The sequence below is a fragment of the Sturnira hondurensis genome, unplaced genomic scaffold, assembly GCF_014824575.4.
Source record: "Sturnira hondurensis isolate 20B ecotype Veracruz unplaced genomic scaffold, ASM1482457v3 Scaffold0001120, whole genome shotgun sequence".
NCBI classification, from domain to species: Eukaryota; Metazoa; Chordata; class Mammalia; order Chiroptera; family Phyllostomidae; genus Sturnira; species Sturnira hondurensis.
In genome coordinates this window covers 2,168,658-2,177,439 of record NW_028073751.1, presented here as the reverse complement: position 1 = coordinate 2,177,439, position 8,782 = coordinate 2,168,658, and the positions used below count along the sequence as shown (strand labels likewise).

The window sequence follows — 8,782 nt, the reverse complement described above, 5'->3', positions numbered from 1 at the left end:
ATCTGTTACAAACATCGCTCAGTCCAGCGGAGGGATATAGGGAAAAAGTCCCAGGAAGTTTGGAAAAGAGCCGCTAGGGGGTGGAACTTAACAAAACCCGGAAAAGGCGGTGCTAACAATTGAAGCGTGGCCAGCGCAGTGAGGCCAGAGCTTGCTTTTCTGGAAGGCCGCAATTGGGTGAGTTGACGAGTGACGTAATAGCCGCACGCTCGCGGGTTCGGACAGTCGCCGCCGAGTCTGCGCATCGGGAGGTGGTTGCAGCTGCAGCCGCCTGGAATTGTGGGGGTTGTGTCTGCCCCTCGGCTGCCAGACGGGAAGCCGAAGGTAGGGGTGGTGGGGGCCGCCCGGCCCTGGAGCTGGGAGGGGGGCGCTCAGGGCAGCACCCAGGCTTTCTCCTGCGAGCGGCCCCTGAGCCCTCCCAGACCTGTGCTGGGTTTCTCACACAATCCACCCCTAGTGTCTTCAAAGCGGGACGTCCACGTGGGCCCTGGGCTCCTCGGTAGTGTCCGTAGATCTGTTCTCAGCCCAATGGCCGCTTTCCCTACTTTTCCCACTCATAACGTCTCTAGTAACCCTTCCTGAATGTGAGGAGATGAGGCAGTGCGGGTCTGAGACCGGCTTTTTGGCTCCGCATCTGTTACCGTTTCCTTTCCTGTTCCCTTCTCCGGGTCTCAGTTTGTGCCTCTGTCAAACGGCTCCAGCGTTGACACTTGTTCTTAGTTGAGACCTGTGTTATCTCTTCACCATATGGAATTACGTCCTACCCCCATGGTATTTCCACTCCTATCTTGTGTTTTTCTTTGTCCCAGTAGAGAAAGACTTGCTTTAAAGTGGGGGTCACAGACTTTGGGTGTGTGGCAAGTCATACTGGAGTTTGTGCGTAGCCGTGGCCTCAACTCAAGTGTTTCAAATAAAGCGGAGCCTGGGCACCTGCAATTCTCAGGTGGTTCTGATTCAGGTGGTCTCAACATCCTCGCTTTGAGATTCTCTGCTTCGAAGACGAGAGAGAATCACCTGAGCTATGAGCCCCTGTCGTGTGACTTAGGTGGGAAAAACCAGGGGTCAGGAAGTGCCCAGCATTTGAGAAGCTTCCCTTTGCACTATAAGAGCTGGAGGGCCACTTGGTGCCTTTAAAAAATACATCGAGGGTGCATATGGAAGATCAGTTTTCTAATATTTTTCAATGCCTGGTTTCAATGAAACCCAGCTGGCTTTCTGACCTCAAAACAAAATGCTTTGCGGTGGGGGGGGCGGGGGGGCGGGCGTTATATTAACCTAGACTATGTAGGGAGGAGGAAAATGAATCCTCCATGTTTGCTAAGAGAAGAAACTGGTAATGTTTATAAGCACTGTTTTGACAGTGTAAAAGATTGATGTTTGTGTAACATGGATCAAGACTTGGTTTGTGATTTTCGTTGAGAACGTGGCTCTTCTTAAGGAAGGTATCGTCACATCAGATTTAATTTAACCTTTTTTTCTGCGTATTTAGTGAATTTAATCTGCTAATGCGTGTTCTGCTGAAATTGGCTACAGAAAAGACTGGCCCCATTTTATAGATGGTGGGAATAGGGAATATGTTATTAGCGATGAGGTAGCCCAGGAAAGAAAAGTTACCTTGTACTCTGATTCCTGCTTTTTTACCCTTTCTGCTGCTTTGAAGACCAGCTATTACTTGCTTCTCTGCAGTGGCCAGTTTTGAGCCCCTGTGTGTATCACTTAATTTTCACCAAAAAATTAAGTGAAATTGAAAAGTGAACAAAATAGATTTTAAAATAAACATGCCAGAACTTAACCCTTCAATAAGTGTTGTTCTCCTTAGAGTAATATGTGTAGGTATGGATGGTGGGGGTTGAGGGTGGCATCACTTATGTGATATGGCCATTTTCTAAAGCAGTTTTGAAAATTGGCTTCTGAAATGGTCTTCAGAGATATTAATACATGACACCATACTGCATTAAAATTTTTTAAAAATTTCAAATGGCATGGTTAATAAACGTTGTTACCCGACTTGTCTACAGATGAGTTAACAGTTCTTTTGAAGTGGACATAATGCTTTTTGGGAGTGTGGTAAACATGAGTTTTGATTCTGAGTCTATAATTTATTATCTGTATGACCTTGGACAAGTTATTTCATCTCTTAGGCTTGGTTTTCCACTGCATAAAATGGGACCAAAAAGACTGGTGATCACTGCTCTAGTGGTTCCCACCAGACTTGCATCTAGGGGATCAATGGGTAGTGGCAGCTCATCCCCAGCTAACTCTCAGAACCTGTTTGTAAGATGCCCCTTTTTTCTGATTCTCCAGTTAGCTGACAGCAGGCCCGCCTTGGCTCACTTTTTCCCCATAATGTTCCTGGACAGCCAAAGCAGCCCTGCCTAGGCTCTCTCCTGTCACTTCTTCTATCCTAGACCCTTCTTGTTTCACAGTCCCCAGCTTTAATAAACATACTCTCACATTAGAAGAAGATACTTTGGCCCTGGCTGGTGTGGCTCAGTGAAGTGTCAGCCTGCAAACCAGAAGGTTGCGGGTTTGGTTCCCAGTCAGGGTGCATGCCCGGGTTATGGGCCAATGTTTCTCTCCCTTTCTTTCTCCCTCCCTTCTCCTCTCTCTAAAAATAAATACATAAAATCTTTTAAAAATAGATTTAAAAAAATCTAAAAATTCTAAAAAAATCTTTTAACTATTCTTTGAAGAATAGTTAAAGGAGGTAATATATACCTCCTTTAGCTCTCGGGACATAGGAATGCAATATCTGTTTTTACCATCAAAGAATGAAGATTTGCTATTAATGAGAATATTAAAAAATGATAATCTCTTAAAGCAAGTTGCATCTTTTTCCACACAGATGACACCTTTGAATTCTCTTCATTTTGTTTGTGGATTCATGCTCTTTTCATCTTGCTTCTTTTCTCCGCTACATTCTATCTTTTTTTAAGTGAAGCTTTCCTGCAGAGGCTGTCTGCCTGTGTATTGGAGTAAGCCTCTTTACAGGACGGCTAATCTCAACAGTTTTAAAGTGCCACCCCTTTGGTTGTGTATTCCAGGGGATTTTTTCTGGGGCCTCAGATGGTGCTTGGATCATGCTCTGTAGCACAGGCTTCTTTAACTCCTGGATTTCATGTGTCAATTTGGAGATGTGTCCTTGCGGAGCTAATCTTTTTCTTTCTGAGTGAGTGAGGATGAATACTTTATGTTTTTCTGAGTTGGCCTTAAGCTGCCTTAGTCTTCCACAACACAGAGCTGCTTACTTTAATTCTATGTGGTATAAGGGAATATTCTGCCCTTTTCTTTATTCACTTTTACCAAGGGTTTCACTGCTGGGAAAGGGAGGAGAAAAGCCTTTTACTATTCAGGTGGGGCTTAAGGTAGCCTGTGATTCCCAGCATCAACAACAATTGAGTTTGCCTTTAGGACAAACACCTCTAAAAGATTCAGGCTGCTCAGGACACATGAGAGGAATCTCCCAGAATTTTCATGGTTTGTTAAGGGTTTACACCTGGTGTCCTCACTTGTGCAATTTTCTACCTTCGAGACAGTGAGAATTCAATAGCAATATAACTGATTATGTTCAGCCCAGACTTGAGGTTTTTTCACATTCCCTGAGGCAGCTCATTGGCAAGGGCATGGTTGTGATGGCTGGTCATATCTGCCTCCATTCTCTTTCTCTCTCTCTCTCTCTCTCTCTCTCTTTTATTTTTTTCCTGCTTTTTGCTTTTATTAGCATTTATTTTATGCTGAATTTATTCCTGGGCCATAAGTTTTTTGTTTCTTCAGTTTTGCTTGGGATATCTTTTTCTTGTGTGCAAAATCTTCTTCTGGTTTAGGAATAATGTGCTGCTTTTCAGTAAGGATCACCACAATGTGGCGGGGAGAACTGACATGGGTTAATCCATTCATGAGCTCTGTGAGTTCTGTGCTCCATTTTGGGAGCTTTGTTTACGTGGATGTGCTCAATAACCAGGGTCTGCATCTAGATCCTTAAATTCAGCATTACTCTCTGCATTCTTAAGCATGTGCAGCAGAAATTTAGCACTCTTTTTGGGCCACCGACCCTGTATCCAGCCCCACTGTTTGGCCTGGGTACACCTACCAACTCTACCATTGTAGTGATAGAATGGCCAAATTACTTCTGTAAAGTGACATCTTTCAAATACTTGGTAGCTTTTTGGATATGTATAACCTTGATTGTCTTGCCCTCATTCTCTTAATAGTGCCCTTGGCTTTGGTGTTTGAAGCATTGAGAAGTGTCATAGTAAGTTATGGGCTGCTATCACAGAATACTATACAGTGGGTAGCCTAAACAGCAAGCGTTTATTTCTTGCAGTTCTGGAGGCTGGCACAGTCAGGGTCTTGATGAGGGCCCTCCTCTTGGTTCACAGCCGTCTTCCTGCTGTACTGTCACATGGCTCAGAGTAGAACGAGCTCCTGTCTGGTCATCTATCTATAAGGGCGCTAATCCCATCATTGGGCTTCACTTCACCCACATGACCTAATCTAACCCTAATCACCTCCCAAAGGCCCACCTCCGAATACTATCACATTAGGAATTAGAGCTTCAACATATGTACTTGGGGGTAGACACAAACAGCCCATAGCAAGAACGAAATGGTATAGACAGTGAATGAGTAAAAATTTTCATGCCAATGCCTGAGCCTAGCACTGGACCAATGGCATATTTCAGTCTTGGCTCAGGAATGCTTCTGAAATGCTATAAATCCTTCATGACATCCATTGTGTTCCTTGGTATTCCCTCATTTGTGAAATTTTAATGCCTGTATTGATCTTTCTTATAAGGAAGGTGAACAATCATCCTAGTTTTCCCAGGACTGAGGAGTTCCCAGATGTGGGACTTCAGTGCAAAGTCTGGGGCAAACCAGTACAAGTTGATCATCCTACCTGTGACTTATGTACATTAGTGACTGTCCTTATGGAAACCGAGTCTGCCCTTTGTATTGTATATCAAGTTTTTTTAAACTTTTGTTCTGTATCACTTTTTGAGACTTCTCCTAATTGGCACCCACCAACCCCCAAACCAACTGAATTTTAATGCCATAGATATGTTGTGTACCTGTGTATGTACTCTGGCCCTTTGGAGGGCTATAAACTGTTTTCATATCTAAGATTTTTCTTCTCCAACAATCAGTTTTCGCCCCCTTGGGGTTGATATTGTCTTCAATAAGAATGCATGTCTTATATTCTCTCTCTACTACAGTCATCAAAGCTTGTTTTTTATCTAGTAGATCCAGCTATCACTACAAACTTTTATCTCGTTCAATTCATACATCAGCCTTGAAGATAGTTGGTATTCCCATTTTATAGATGAGGAAACTGAGGCTCAGTGAGGTTAAGTGATTTAAGGCTGCTGTAGCCAGGCTTTAAACCCAGTTCTGACTCCAGAGCTCTTTCTGTTGCACTGTGCTACTGCCCCCTCTAACCCCCTCTAACCTCCTCTAACCCCCCGACCCAGGTGTCTGCAGTCATCAACAAGGCATTTGGCCTTCAGTTTATTTTCTCAAGGTCCTACTAGGTGCCAGGCCCACTGGCAGATGCTGGGGATACTAATGCAAAAAAGTTCTTGCTGTTGAGTAGCTAGCTTACTTACTGCTTTTCCATGGTGGGAATGCCTTAAGGGCTAGCATCCTTGTTACCCTTTCCTGTTTGGGCCTCTTGTGAGATGGCTGGCTGTAGCTAAGCCATGGCTGGTTGTCATGGAAAGATTTAAGTTAGTTGGCCTTTAGGAGGGTCAGAACTGTGACTGTGTCCTTACTACAGGGTGGGGCAAAAGTAGGTTTATAGTTATTCGTGTGGAAAAAATACAACAATTAATAAATAATAATACAAATATAAGCCCTGTGCTTTGCATACTCACAACTGTAAACCTGCTTTTGCCCCACCCTGTGTATCCATCCATTTTCCAGCCAGCTGAGCTGTTTCTAATTGCTGAGCATGTTATGTATAGAGTATAACTGAAAGAATAAACTTCTTAGCCATTATATATTCATGAGCATAAAGATTGGTAAGAATAACATTTTTGTTTTGCTTATTGATATTCTTAATAATTCAGAGCAGTTGTTTGCCCTCTTGTGAAGTAATTCATATTGTTTCAAAGCCTAATACCATTAAGAGAATTTGAGAAGCAATGGGATGTGGATGGAGGTGGGAAGGATGATTTTTACCTGGACTTTCCCAAAAAGACTGGTGCAATGAAGTGTATCCTTTATTTTCTTTCAGATCTTGGACTTTTGAGGTGGTCCACTTACCATCTGCTTCTCTGTTGCCTCCTAGGCCTTCCTTTTTCATAGCTGAACCTCCTGTGTTGGCCCAGGTGTTCCTGGACTGGAAGTTGGAGCCTTTGGGTAGTGGCTGATGTTTGGCTCATGTCACATGACATATCCATAGGGAAATGGGAAGGGGTGTGTTTCGGAGGTGTGCTTTCTGGCTGTGCCTTCACAGAGGGAGGGAGTTCTTGATTATGCCTTTTAATTACCATTTATTATCATCACAGGTATAGGGACATCACAGTAGTCATTGAACTGATCCATGTCTAGTAAGTTCTCTCTCTGCAAGTATTCTGCCTCTTCTTTCTTGTGAGGGGAAGAGTTCTAGAAACTGGAAGAATCTGAGATACATCCCAAAGTTCTGGTGAGGAAGACTAATGTCATTTTAAATGGACATTTCTTTATTTCTGGCAATAGTTTCATGCATATGCCTTCTGTTTCTGCGAGGATTCCAAGGTGGGCAGCAGCCATCTGACCAAACTCTAGAAGACCAGCAGGCTTCAGTTCACTGCAAGTTATATAAAATTATATAAAGTATAATAGGACAGTCACTAGATATAAGATTGATTGGTCATGCTTTGAATCCAGTGTGTAGGAAGCCTCGGAGGTGTAAAGGGCCAGCAGGTCCTAAGCAAGGTACTTAAGGTTGATTTTTGTGACCCTCCCTATCTGATACTCATGGGGTGTTGGGTTTGATTGTATTCATGAAGCACCGTCTCCATCTGTGGACCCAGCTGCTAAAGTCGTGTATCTGGGCTGGAAGAGATCATTCTTGGGGTTTTCATGTCAATTTCACTGCAGACATCAGGGTTGTGTCTGGTTCATTGGTGGTTCCTTGAGTGAATGAAGAGTCAGGACATAGTATTTTAGGTCTGTCATTGCTCACTGTTGTAGTTTTGCATTTGGTGGGTTCTTATTTTACTGATGACAGATTTGAGCCCCAGAGAAATGAAATGGGTTGTATACCATTTTTAGGGCCACCAGTGTATTAGTAGCAGAGCTGAGACTCAAGCCAAAGGTGTCACAGAGGGTGGCCATAGAAACTGTTAGAATTATTTAAAGCTTTGTAAAGATGCAAAAGGCTATTGCAGTTAAAAATCTCTAGAGGGGGAGAAGGCCTCTCTACTGACTATTTTTCTTGTTTGTGTTGAAGTATTTCCTCTTGCTGTTATCCCTTAAAAAAGAGATTTGAAGTTTCCCCATTTTAGAAACAAAGAAATAGCTCTTAGGCCAGACTGCTCTGTGTTCTGTAAAGAATGGGGCCAGGGCATCAGTGGACCTTTTCCGGTGACCCAAGCAAACCTTTAGTACATCTCTAAAAGAAAAGTGGAAGGAATGAATTGGTAGGTCAGAGTGGTTTAAAACACTTTGGAGCCAACTCACTTGGTTTCATATTCTGCTATCTACTTATTAACTGTCAGATGGAAAGAAGTCACTTATTTTCTCTAAGCCTTAATTTCATGATCTGTAGAATGGGAATAGTAATAGTTACTTTTGTAGCCATCTTGAGAATTCATTGAGGTAATACATATGGAAAGTACTTCCCTGTACAGCGTGAGAACAGTGTATTACCAACAGCAGCAGTTGACAGTTCCTGACCCGGGACTTGGTTAGAGAATAAGTTAGGCTGATCAAGTAAGCTTTATCTTAACCATCACATCATTGCCTTTTTTGTTGGTTGGTTTATCATTCATATCAATATTCGCAGCTAGCTTATCCCGAATAACTGAAAGTTGTGAATAGTAAGGAACTTTGCAGCTTCTCTGCTGTCACCTTCCTTTCTTCACTCATTTCTCACCTTTTTGAGGCGCTCTCTAACCAGTGATCTAGCCAGCAGGCCCTGTTTCCTGGGCAGTGTCTGATATGGGGATTTTATTTATTTAATTTTCAGAGAGGGGAAGAGCGGGAGAATAACATTGATGTGCAAGAGAAACATTGATTGGTTGCCTTTTGCGCGTTCCCTACCTGGTCCTCGGCCTGCAACCCAGGCGTGTGTCCTGACTGGGAATCAAACCCAGTGACCTTTAGGTTTGCAGGATGACACCCAACCCACTGAACCACACCAGTCAGGGCTGATGTCAGGAATTTTTTTTTTTTTAAGATTTTATTTATCTGTAGAGAGAGGAAAGGAGGGAGAAAGAGAGGGAAAGAAACATCAATGTGTGGTTACCTCTCACATCCTCTGACTGGGAATCGAACTGGCGACCCTTTGGTTCGCAGGCTGGTGCTCAGTCCACTGAGCCACACCAGTCAGGGCTGATGCTGGGATTTTAATGGAGTGGGACTGTCTGGTCCTGCATGGGGCCTTCAAACAATGTGTTCTTGTCTCTTGTCTCTGCTCTTCAGCCACACATGAAGCAATTAGCTCCGTCAGGGAACTTTGACATCTGTCATGGCTTTCTTCTCACTTGTATGTCCATTTCTGGTCCTGTGCAAGGTATGGGAGGCACAAGTAAATAAATTGACCAGATTTTGTCAAGTTGACTCTTTCCTTTTGAGATTTA

The 8,782-nt window shown here is 43.3% G+C and overlaps 1 protein-coding gene across 2 annotated transcripts in view; it reads left to right on the top strand.

Annotated features, from left to right (window-relative positions):
* The first annotated feature begins 201 nt into the window (after positions 1-201).
* SIL1 (SIL1 nucleotide exchange factor) overlaps positions 202-8,782 on the top strand; it is a 238,163-nt gene continuing 229,582 nt past the window's right edge. The window contains exon 1 of one of the 2 annotated variants that reach the window (XM_037061431.1): positions 202-324. The gene's annotated coding sequence lies outside the window, so the exon portion shown is untranslated. The remainder of the gene's footprint in view (positions 325-8,782) is intronic. The other variant, XM_037061441.1, reaches the window with a different exon arrangement.